The sequence below is a fragment of the Protopterus annectens genome, chromosome 14.part0, assembly GCF_019279795.1.
Source record: "Protopterus annectens isolate FY-2018-M chromosome 14.part0, PAN1.0, whole genome shotgun sequence".
In the NCBI taxonomy this organism is placed as follows: domain Eukaryota; kingdom Metazoa; phylum Chordata; order Ceratodontiformes; family Protopteridae; genus Protopterus; species Protopterus annectens.
This window is the reverse complement of record NC_056748.1, coordinates 12,339,123-12,352,019: the sequence shown is the minus strand read 5'-3', so window position 1 is coordinate 12,352,019 and position 12,897 is coordinate 12,339,123.

The following is a 12,897-nucleotide window of genomic DNA, read 5'->3' as shown; positions in this document are numbered from 1 at the left end:
GGTTTGTGGTCTGTCAAAAAAGTAAATGCCAAACAAATGGAGTTACATAACAAAGCCCAGTGGAGCATCACTGGTTACCTTTATATTTTTTGATGAGGCACCTGCTACTCACACCATATTGACTCTGTCATTTAGCATATTTGCTGCCCATCTTATTTCATAGTTATCTATTTGTAATACATTTAACTTGCTAACTATGCTAGTATGGGGTATGGTGTCAAAGGCAGTGATGAGGTCGAGGAATGATGTGTGTACAGCATGGCCATTGTCAGCAGTAACTGCCGTTAGCAAAGCCAAACTGCTGTGGGTCAAGCATGATTAGATTTTTAATATCATAGTTAATTATGTCATTTATAATATACTCCATGGCTTTGCATACAAGACTCATCAGACTGATGGGCCTATAATTCCAAAGGGTCAGTGGTGAGGCCACCCTTATGAAGTGGCTTCAACACTGCTGTGTGTCAAATGTTGAGGACAAAGCTAGTGGCTATACTCAGGTTAAATAGCTTAAGGAGGGGTTCCACCAGGACTTGCTTGCTACTGTTTATTAAACAGCCAGGTATATTAGCAGGTCCCATGGAGGAAGCAGTTTTAGTCTTTGAGAGCACCTTTAGCACATTATCTTTAGTGGTAATGGGGGGTTCTGACAGCTTCTGGAATATGTGGGCTTTGAATAGCCAATTCTGGAACAAGGTTGGCACTGAATTCTTAGATAGTATGTTGGCGATGTCTACCAGGTTAGATTAGGTGATGCCACCTTGAATACATTCTGAGCAATACTAGATATTATTTCTTGGTTTCTTAACATAACTAAAGAAAGATTTGTAGTTTTTCTTAGCTTCAGATTCTAACCTCATTTCATGAGCAGCCTTAGTAATCATAATAGCTCTTTTTTAAGTTTTTAGTAAATGTTCTAATTTTATCTAATACTATCCTTAATTTGAAGGTTCTTAGATTTTTTTATGGAAGTTTGTTTTTCCTTTCTTTTATTGTAGAGTTTATTTATGGAGGTGAAGTACCTGGATGGTTTGCTTTTAAACTTACCATTATATTTAGAACTGGTAGGTACTGTCAGTTCTATATATTTATCTTCTGGGTCACAGAACTCTTTTGTGTAGCTTTCTGCTGAGGTAATGTTTGGGGTTATTTTCGATTAAGTGAATTCTGAAATGTCATCATAGAATTTAATGAGATTTCCACAGCTGAAATCCTTGAATTCTTAAATATAGGTGTCAACAGGTTAACAAGGGAAGGAGATACAAGGGAATAGTACATGAAGCTATATTTGGAAGGACGAGGTTAATTATATTTTGCATCTAGTAGGTTTGTTAATCTATTATAGTGTGGTTTTGTTTATGAAATCTACGAATTTGTGGGCATATTCAACATTTCTAGTACAGATGCTTCAGTTACTTGATGGGTAGTTAAAGTCTCCCAAAGTAATGGAGTTTTTGTTTACATCTAGGAACTTCACATGAATTTCAGGGGATGCAGAGGGTGCCCTGTAACAGGCTATAAACTCTGAGTCGGTTTTGTTTAGTGTGATTTGGAGATGACTGATCTCTGTTTGTGGGTCCCTGGGGATGTTCCTGATATGGTCATTAAAAATATGGAGATGCCAGCACACTTACCATCAGTTCTGAAAGCATAGTAGGCCAAAACCCAGGTATGGTGGGAGTTGTTTGGTTACAGCGTCATGGCTATGTAACTCTAATTTTTGTTACCTGCTACAGCTGTAATCCAGTCATTCTTAGTTATGCAGTTATGGAATGAATGACACATTTCTGTCAGCCTCTGATTGCAGACATGATTTCCCATTCCTTTGGGGGGTTTTTTCCCGAGTACTACCTTTAATGTTTTGTTATCAGCTAACTTCCAGCATGTCCACAAATGTTTTGCATCCATTTTCCTTTTGGTAAATATTCACAATACATGTGGATTTATTCATGATAATTTAAAGTCCATCAGTTGAAGTCCAACACCAAAACATTTAAACCAAGGAAAATGTTCTAGCCTGAAAGACAGAGATGGCAGTGTTTTTGAGGAAGGTACAATGCATAAAGTAAAACAAACTACCCAATCTCATAACACTTAGAATGCAAAGAAAGTAAATTAAAGCATTACAGAGGAAGCAGCTTCAGAGTTAGGAGAACGGCCATGAACTCCTCTGCTAGGATCACATAAGGGAGCCTATCCAACTGATATGAACAAGTTATAGTTTCTTATGTAAGGAAATAAATAATATGGAATTAGAAACGGTACTATATTATTACATGCAAAATCTCCCTGCCTATGCCTGATGCAAAAGGGAGGTAGCTACCAAGACTGATGAAGTGATGTACTTTCAGCATATCTGTGCCTCTGTGGTGAAGTGAGGTGGTTATTCTCAAATCTTTGAAAAGTCTTGGAGATACTTTTTTTTAGTTTAAGGTTGAGTTTTTGACTTCAACAAGGTGCTGCAAAGATATTGCAAACTATCTGAGGGGGAGACACACCTGGTGAGACCGTAAACAGAAGTCATAAGCAGAGCATTTCAACAGTAAATAACTTAGAAACTGTGATATTTTTAACAAAAGATATTCAAGACTAAAGCCTGTATCACATGTAAATTCCATTTGGGAAATAAATTTTAATGCACTAAGGAAAAGTATAAATTCCAGGAAGATTAAAACAAGGTTGACCTGATGGCACACTCCTGGCTGACTTCAATGTGGACGTTTAATGGGTTTGGCCTTCACCCATTTTAGAAAATGCCAAATGTAGAAATCTCTTGATGCAGTTTGTGACAACATGATATTTCCAATGCCTTCCACAAAGCTTCATCAATGAGGAGTTCAAAGACCTTTGTTAGGCTAAAACATAATGTTGTACAAATAATCCACTTGAGTCAGAATAAAAGGATAAAAGCAAGTCAAGCACAAGAGATAAACGTGGTACTTTTCATTGTTTTAATTACTGACTGTATAAACAGATTAGTAGGATAGACACTTTTGTTCCTCTGGTGTTAGGGAAATCGTAAGACAGTTCATTATTATGACTGCAGTATGGCATTGTTAAGAGAAGATCGCTTATACTTTTTTGTGGGTAAAACATTTAGGAAATGGAAGGAATGGATAAGGCAGCACTGTCAGAAAGAAGAAGAAAAGTGGGCACTTATGTGTAAACATAAAAGTGGGAATGCTACGTGTTTAAAATTCAGGTTCTTGAAAGTAGGACACAAGAGACATTGTAGGAATGAACAGTTACAGTGCAAAATAGAACTGAATGCAACTACAGCACTAGGATTTAACGAGAACATGAGTGTAAAAGGTGTTTTAAAATTGAGACTACCGGACTGATTAACTGATGGCCTCTTATAAATATGGGTTGTCTTTTGCTGCTGAATAGTTCTGATGAAGTTATTGTGATAAAAAAACTATCCCTGTGTTTGACTTGTTTTAATTATTTTAAATAGAATACCTTATTTGGACCTCTTTGTGTTTTGACTGTTGGAAATACTGGTTCACATCCTTGCAATAAAATTATATTCATCCTTTGCTAGGCCACAGAAAGCTGTATTCAAATTCTGATTTTTCTAGGACCTGCCTAGAGATGAGGATCATGTCTGTTGTATGAAATGGTTTAAATTCATATCGAAACTTTATAGGATTTATTCAGCACTAGGAAGTAAAGCATAGGTAACGAGGGTAATAGGTAGTAGGCTTTGGGGGTTCCCATAATGGTTAAGGTGTTTATCTTACAGGCACAAGATACATGATTTGATTCTCACCTTTGGGGGTAATTGGCTAGGCTTAAAATTACCTAAAAAAAGCAGCTGGCCTAGTACTTATCTATGAACCTATGGACTCTTTACCTTGTACTCAAGATTAAAGCAGTAATCTGTAAACTTCTATCTATGCAATGACCTGTTTCCCTTCTTAAGTATTGTTGTGATTTTTGCATCGCTCAACCTTTGCAGAAGCTTTACACTATTCTAGATTAAGAAAATGAGTTCATGGACCTGCAGTTCCAATTCCAAACCCTAGGCTTTAAATACCATAGTCAGCACAACACATTCTCCCTCATCTTTGTTATTGGTCTTGCGCAACTCAGTAACAAATCGCAACTGCTTTGTTTTAGTGGAGGCAGCTAAATATTTTCTTACAGAGACTTGAAGTACAGATTTAATAGCGGTATATGTCACAGATGACTCAGTTCATATTTGTTGTTTCAAAGTATTCATAGATTCATAGGTATGTACTAGGCTAATGGCCCTGGAGCCTTTACAAGCCTAGCCCATAGGATTACCCTGGCATCGTGCCACCAGACCTTAGTTCCCAGTGCCTCTGTCAAGTAGATTCCTTCCAACTAACTCAATGGCTCATTTTACTTTAGGTCCGTCTTACTATTTTTATGATCAGAATGAAGCAGGACCTTAAGACTTTTGGCCATAAGTGGCCCTTGTAGCTCAGAGCAAGCTTCTTGGATAATTTTGTCAATATGTCAGTACAGAAGTGAATTTATTTGAATGTTTCTTGTCACTGTTTTTTTACTTATATATTTTCTGGCACTGAGCTGCTTGTCACCCATCAGCTGCCTGAAATCTATTGGCCCATTTGTACCTCACAGGCAGAGCATTTTGTGTATGTGATCTAATTCCATCCCCGAGTGGTAATGTGGCGGGATCTCCTATGCCCCTGATACAGAGATGTGCCTGAACTCTGGCATGTCTCTGCAAGAATTACTGCACTAGCATAGGTGGATCCACCCACATCCCTCCCCCTGGGCCTCTTTTATGGGGAGCAGCCTAGACCATTCTCCTGGAGCAGCAGTCATCACAGGGGGTGGAGCCACCACGACCCTCCCTCCCAGGTGAGTGTGCTGACGAAAATCATGCATTTCACACCCACCCCCTCTCTAGCTCCTACAGCTTCCAGAGCTGCTAACTGATCTTGGCTCATCTGGGTCACAGTCAGGGCTTTATCCATATGTTCTAAGGAGACATGGCTTTTGTCACTAATTTTTAATGTCTCTAGATCTTCACTAAGTTTTGACCTTGAGAAGTCAGTACGGTTTATTCTTTTTTTGACATCAGTTCACATCTTACCATGTGCAGTGAACTCTTCTGTACTGATTAAGCAGTTCTTGAATCCTGGAATTATTTTCATCACCTGAGGACATTAATACACTTGACGAAAAGAACAGTTACATTGACAAATAGTATCAAATGCAACTGCACCACTCTTCCATTTAGTGATGATAGGAAATGTAGTCAGTGCATTCAGTGTATATCTACAGTGAACGTGGTCTTGAAATCCTACTATTGCTTACTGATCTGGTCTTGCAATCTCAGTATCTCTTAATATTAGAATCAGCTGCATGCATGCTATTAAGTCTTGTGTGGAGACACTGCTAAAGTCTTATTGAAACAGTGGATCTTTTGGGGACTTGATTTTGCATTTATTATGCACTGGTTATTGTTGCCTTGAGAGTTTTTATATGACTGAAATGCTCACAATAGAAAGTTATGAACTGTCTGCCAGTCTTCAGCTGGTTGTATGTTTATTGTGGTATGAACAAACTTTCACTCACAAACTTTAATAGATACATGGTTCAGCAGGTTCTAGTGGTTGTACAAAGTAGTCATGTGTTTTGTGTTCTATCTAAAGATGTTGTGTATGATTACCAGGCCTTTCCTTCCCCTTTCTTTTCAATGGTCTCATTTCATGGATCTGTCTCATCCATTTCTAGCACTGAAGTCTGTAAGATGAACAATTTAGGTTTCCTTTGGGCTGTCAGTTTCTTGAATGATGAAGCAGCAGAAGAAATACCAGTTACCTACCCTTTCCAGCCCAATTAAGAGAAAGTTTCTAAAGTATAATTATGCCATACAACCAACTACTACTCATTCATCCATGACTTGCCATATCAAATTCTGACAGAGCCAGAAGAACCATGGTGGAACCGACTTCTGACCTTCTACCAGCAGATGATCAGTCACATCCCAGAGTACTATGATTTCCTTATCATACCTCAGCCTGAAGCTGAATTTGAAACAATACAGAAGGTCATGACTGGTCGTTTTGATATTGGTATGGATTTCAACTATATTCTCAACAAGCTTCACAATTAATGTAATGCTGCAACATGGCTGTGATGAGACGTGTCCTCTGATAACAGTACCTCTTTCAAAACAACTAGAATTGTACTCTCCTCTAAAGTAATCCAAACAGCATTTTCCAGCACAAGATTTACAAATCACTTGCAGTCCAATTTGAATTCTGCTGGACACAGGTATAGGCCACTAAGGGTTGGCTGCAAACCACAAGCCACTAGGCCAATTTCATCAAGATCTCAAACAGTGAAGGTGTCCTAAACAATAAAAGGAAATAAAGTACTCACTGCTGGAATAATTATTCCTGTTAACAGGGAACCTGACCTCAAACATTTGATTAAACCCATCATGCTTAAGCTCTGAAAGGCACTTAAAGAATGTTGACAGAGTAGCATGGCTGCTTCAAAATCTTAACGATGTAAACACATCAGTTCAACAATATAACTTTGTTTTTAGATGTGGACTCTGCCTTCTCCGCTGATACGGCTCATAACTCCTTCCTTCTGTTGCAGCATGTTCCCTTGCATCACTGATATGTTCCATCATTCTTTCTGTCAGTATTCCTGCCTTTTTTGTACCCTGAAACACCTCACCAAATTATAGGAAAATGGTTCATCTGGGCAACAGATGTATGCAACATAAAACATTCTCATTTAGATTACGAAGAACTACAGTTTAAGAAGATATTAAAAATTCCAGATCCTAATTCTCCCAAAGAATTTTAGAAAGGTTCAGTCTTACAATGATGTAATCTGGGTAAAATCCACCAGTGAGTGCAACTGGACCAATTCTATTTGAATCAGCCTGTCATTGGGTGCAGGAAGGAAGTACTCAAAATAAGCCTACAGGAAGACAGAGAGAATTCATAATCTCGCCCCTGACAGGAACTAAAGACCAGGTATCAACCTTAGGCCGTGAAGCTGCAGTTATCCACATTATAGCAGAATATCATGGTCTGCACTACCTGACGCCCTTTGCAAGAAGCTCATTGCTATTCTACCCAGACATGAGATATTTCTATAAGACCTTTGTTTAACTCTAGGTCATAATGTCCTTATTATCTGAGCCACAGCTTAACAATGCCCCTCTGTTATCTATGACTCTTTCTCCTTGCATTCTTAAGGGACTTACATTATTAGGTTAGGATACAGGATGATGCAGCCTTTAGTAAGGAACTGTAGGGTCAAAAATAGTAACTCAGTTCAAGAAAGTATGAGCATGACATAAGACAAGACTTGAGACCTAAGAAACATAAAAAAATATATAAGCTGCTAGTTCCATAGGACCTGCAGGTTATCCAAACATAGAGGAATGAATAAATTTATTTATTTATTTATTTATTTATTTTTATTTTATTTTACATTTGTTGACCGGGAAAATCCGACTGGATACATGTCCATTTTCAGCGGAGGCCCGGGGAGAAAAGCTCCACATCGACAATAGTTACATACTTATAAATTCCACATTGACATTAGTTTACATACTTATGAACAGAGAAAAAATTCCCACATTGACATTAGTTTACATACTTATAAACAGAGAAAATGTTACAAGTTTTGATAGTTAATACATAGGTATTAAGAGACAAGAGATCAGAGAAACTCCTGATCTATATTAAGATTAATACATAGGTACGATGAGGTAATATAATTGATAAATATATAGGACTATTATGTAGGTACAGTAGGAATGTGTAATTGAAGAACTCACTACATATAAGGTTTAAAAGGTGAAAAATGTCAGGGTAGATGCTAGATAGAGGAAGAGCCTAGGGGAAGACATGAGGGGAAGTGGGGTTACGGAGGGTAGAAGGTTTAGTCAGGCTTGGAACATTGACAGAGCCATAGATTTTAAAGTGAAGGGTTAGATTTTGCTTGAATTTGGATAAAGAGGTGATGGTGGTGAGTTGAGGCGGAAGGGAGTTCCATATTTTACCAATGGAATTTGCAAACAGTGAGTCACCTCCAGAGTTGCAGGATTTGACTGTTTGAGCAAGTAGCCTGTTTGCTGAGCACAGACTAGTTAGGTTTAGATATGGGGTGATTAAATTACGCAGTGCAGGGATGGACTCTGGGTGATGGAGGATCTTGTAAGCTATAGTTAGCTGGGTTTGTTGAAGTAGGTTAGGTAGTTCCACCCAGCCTAGGTTATGCAGGTTGATACAGTGATGGGTTTTGTAAGGCAGGCCAGTAACAAATCTAGCAATATGATTGTAGCAGCCAGAGAGCTTATTTAGGTCAGATTTGTACAGGTTGGTAAGTATGGGTGAGGCATAAAGGAGTGAGGAGAGGAGGTGAGAGCGGGCTGTGGCTTCTCTTGCTTTGGGAGTAAGGAAGGATCTTATTCTATAAAGAGACCCCAGTTTTTTGTTAACTGTTTTAATAGTTTGGTTAATGTGTAGGTCGAATCTGAGTTTGTTATCTATGGTAACACCTAGTAATTTGGTATTTGAGTCTGGGGATATAGTAGTCCCATTCTTGGATTGAACAGAAAAGGGAATGGAGGTAGGTTTGTGTGTAGGCTGGAAGAGTAATAGTTTGGTTTTTTTTGGGTTGAGGATCAAATGGCGATGTAGTAACCAGTCTTCAACTGTAGTGAGACAGTCTTGGGTTTTGGCTAGTAGCTTAGTAGGTGACCTGTCTGTGTTTATGAGTGTTGAGTCGTCCGCTGCATTGTATACAGGAGGACTTGGGGATGACTGTGTGGAGGTCGTTAATGAACATAGAAAAGAGTAGGGGTCCCAGGATGGAGCCTTGGGGAACCCCTATGGCGTTGGGTAATAGGGGTGAGAGTTTGTTTTGCCATAGTACAGCTTGATTTCTGTCTGAGAGGTAAGCGTGGAACCACTTGAGAGTTGTGTTGTCTAGTTCAAATGTTTTAGAGTGTTGTGCAGTAGTTGGTGGTTGACCATGTCAAAGGCCTTTGATAGGTCAAGAAAGAGAGCGGAAGATATGTTTTGTTGTTTTTGTTATGGTTTATTGTGTCAGTGAAGGACAGGAGGGCAGTGGTAGTGCTGTGTTTAGGTCTAAAGCCATGCTGCAGGTAGTCAGGAGCTTGTTCTGGGTTAGATAGGGTACTAGTTGATTGTGTATGCATTTTTCCATGATTTTGGCAAGTGGTGACAGTATGGCTATTGGCCTGTAGTTGGATAGGTCTGTAGATGTCCCGCCTTTGTGGAGAGGGATGATATGGGAGATTTTCCAGATTGAGGGATAGTAGATTCTGTTATGGTGCGGTTAATTAGGATGGAGATGGGGTAAGCTATGACCTCTGCAGCTTTTGTAGGTAATCAGCTGGAAGAAGGTCAGCAGCAATGGTAGTCGGCTTTAGTTTCTGCAGAAGGGATCTAATAAAGGAAGTGGAAACAGGCTGTAGGTGGAAGGAGGGCTCTGACTTTGGAGTCGGACTTGTGATAGTGGGGTTGGTCTGGGTTTGTTGTGCCGCTAAGGATTTGATAACATTAATAAAGAAAGAATTAAATGCGTGGGCAACTTCTTCAGGATTTTTATCACTTAGATCAGCCGGTGTTGGGGTAGAGGTTTTGCCTGGGTGGAGAAGGGTGTTAATACCTGCCCAGAACTTTTGGGGATTAAGCTGATGTTTATTTTGGAGTTGGAGGTAGTAATTCTTTTTGTCTAGTAGAATGGATTTTTTTGTCTCATTTCTAAGTTGTTGGAAATGAGATCGGTCTAGGTCAACCAGCCCCTTTCTGAAATCATATTAAGTTTTTATTTGATGATATTCTTACAACCTAGAGGAAGCAACTTAAATAATAAAGGATGCTCATTAAAATAAGGGTACGAGCAGCATGCTTTGCACCACCAAGCATACAACGTCCAGGCCACAGATATTAAATCAATTTGTGCTGCTGTGCAATGGCTCACAAAACAGTTAATAGAAAATGGTGCAAATAAATGAAGACAACAAGATAATGGATAAGTGAAAACACAAACATGTAGATAGCCTAACAGCTTAGGCGCTATCTGCAATACCTGGGCAGACTCTGTATATCCTGGGTCTTCTTTTGCAAGTAGTTTTTTTTATTTTTGTATGCAAAGGAATAGGCAAAGGGCAAGGCAGTTTTTCAAGATGCAGTATATTGCTGTGGTCTGTGCTGAAGACAGTCACTGGGATTCAAAAATATTTGCCACATCGAGGTTGTCAATTGAGCATAAAGACTGGTCATGTGGAGAATCTGTACGAATCATAGATGCACAGATTGCAAGCGGGAGAGGTTGAGTAACAAAGCTGTTTGCTGCATATGCTAATGGTGATATAACATATTATTATATAGACAGGTATGAAGACATTAGAAGAAGCAAGTGATACTAGTTGAAGAAAAGGATGCCATGGGGATCATACCGTCATTCTTGCAGGTAATGTGCGTGTATGAATAAGCTGAGCTGCGTCGATGTGAGTACATGCTACTCATTTATCACTTTTGCTTATTGCATTATACCGCTGCCCTTGGGTCGACTCTCCCTAAGGTCAGGCCCTGCTTTGGTCACAAGCAAGAATATTAATTATCTGTTGCTTCAGGTTAGCATTTTTACTTTGTTAATCATTAATGAGCTCAAAGCTTTATTGCACCCAGTGGCTGACTCCAAGTGATCACAGTGAGCATGTTTCTGAATCCCAGGCTGTAACTTTTAAAGATAAGTGCCTGTTACATTATTTTATAATATATACAGTGTGTGCTTTTTCACTGCAGTACACCAGACTTGATGAACATTTCCAACATGCATGTGAAATTGTTTTTATACCATTTATAGCCACTTAAAACAGCAAACATGATCATATGCATTTACAAATAGTGACGTTGATTGAAAAAAGACTTATGATGTTCTAAGTGTACCATCAGCAACACAATATATGTTATTTTTGGATATTCCCCACTGTAAGAGACAAGCAAGTTCCACCAAAAAATGCAAAGATGGAATAAAATAAAATAAAATAAAATAGTAAAATGTTAGTTCTGAATCCATACTAGGCCAAGGGTATTAAAAGATAATAAAATAAATGTAGGAGATACCGTAAAATGGCAGAGAAATGCCTACATTTATGGGAAAAATTAATGTTTCTGATGAGTCAGTAGAAAGTGTGTTATATATACTGGACATTTAGAATAATACTTTATGTCAAAGATTATAGATTAGGATATAATTATATATGATCTGTTGAAATTAAGTAGAGGGAAAAAATCTGGAATTTAACTTTACCAGCAAAGCTCAGCAATTCAGATACTGCAGAGACTAATATTTTACAGAATGATTTATTGTTGAAACATTTGATATTGGAGAGCAGTTTTTATTGCATACAGAAGTCTGGGAAAAGCATCAGAATAATATGGTTGACTAAAGATATGACTCTGAGTACAGAAGCTTTAGTCTGAGAAGTGAACAGACGCAATAATGTCTACATTCAGAAATATTAGTGAGTTGTAGTAAAGCAGCAGGCATAACGGTGGCGAAAGGGGTACATGCAAGGTATGAAAATGATTAAACCCACATTGTGCAAGACAAGCAGACTTCTGAATCAGAAGAAAGTGCTATAGATACATCTGAATAGACACATCTCATGTCAGGGCCTTCAAAAGAATAGCAACTTGAGCCATCACAGTAGAGCGATTTTTTTTTTCCTGACAAACTAACATTCTGGGTGCTGGACAGCTTACCCTGGTAGAAAATGAAGAAGAAGCAGTGCAGTGCTAGTTTCCCTTCTCTGTCTAGGAGGGAGACAAGTTTCTTCTGGCTGTAGGAGTATCACTTGATGGAGTTCACTGGTGAGGCCTGGGCTTTAAGGGGGAAGGAAACATCTCAATACAGGTAGACTCTGACTGGCAGTATTCTGTGGACAAAACTAAATACACTGCCCACACTGAGAGCCTTGCCTGTCCATTAATGCATTCAAAATGGCAAGGTGAAATAAGGAGTGAAATAATAATCACAGTCAGCTGCTAATATAACAGCAAATATCAACAGGTTCTTATGCTTCCCCCTCAAATGCAACCACCAGTGGTGCTTCTTCCATATGAAGACCCCACCCCAGTGGATTACATGGAAAGGATTACAGGTAAATGGGGGGTAAGAGAACAAATGGCTTTATTTATTTATCTATTTATTTTTTATATTATGTCCTCCACAGCTGACCATCAGTTGTTCCCATTGCCTCTCCATATCCACCTGGTCTACAGAACCCAATTTGACCTCTCCCGAGATGCTTCTGATCATTTTTGAAACTGGTGAGGAGTTTATGATAACCTGGGGCAACATCATACTTCTGGCAAAAGAGTGTTTTTATCTTCCAAGGACTAATCCCAAACCCCCATGTGCACTCACACTGTGCAAGGGGATGACGCACAATGAGCTCAAGGCTTAATGTCCATGCCTGAAAATAAGACTCATCCAACACCTTGCCCATTGTTGACAACATTCCCCACATGTCCCCAGAACCACCAGGGATCAATCACAGACGTCCTTCTCTAAGGATGGGCTTGCCCACCATCCCTGCCTTTGCTGTCAAATTCCCACTAATGAAACTCAGGTCATTTGGGCCTCAGTCAGGGCTTTACTCCTCTACAATACTTGTGCAAGCTGGTTAATGAACAAATTGTCCAATAGCAAGCTGTTTGGGGCAGTTAGTGCTCAGATTCAAAGATGGGCTTAAAAAAACTAAAGAAAAGGAAATGGAAGAACCTCCTCATAACTTCAAAAAAGGCACGATTTTTTCTCAAAAGTATGCTGTGTGACAGAAAAAAAAAACGCAGAAGCATCACAGAAACTGAAGGAAAGCAGGAGCAG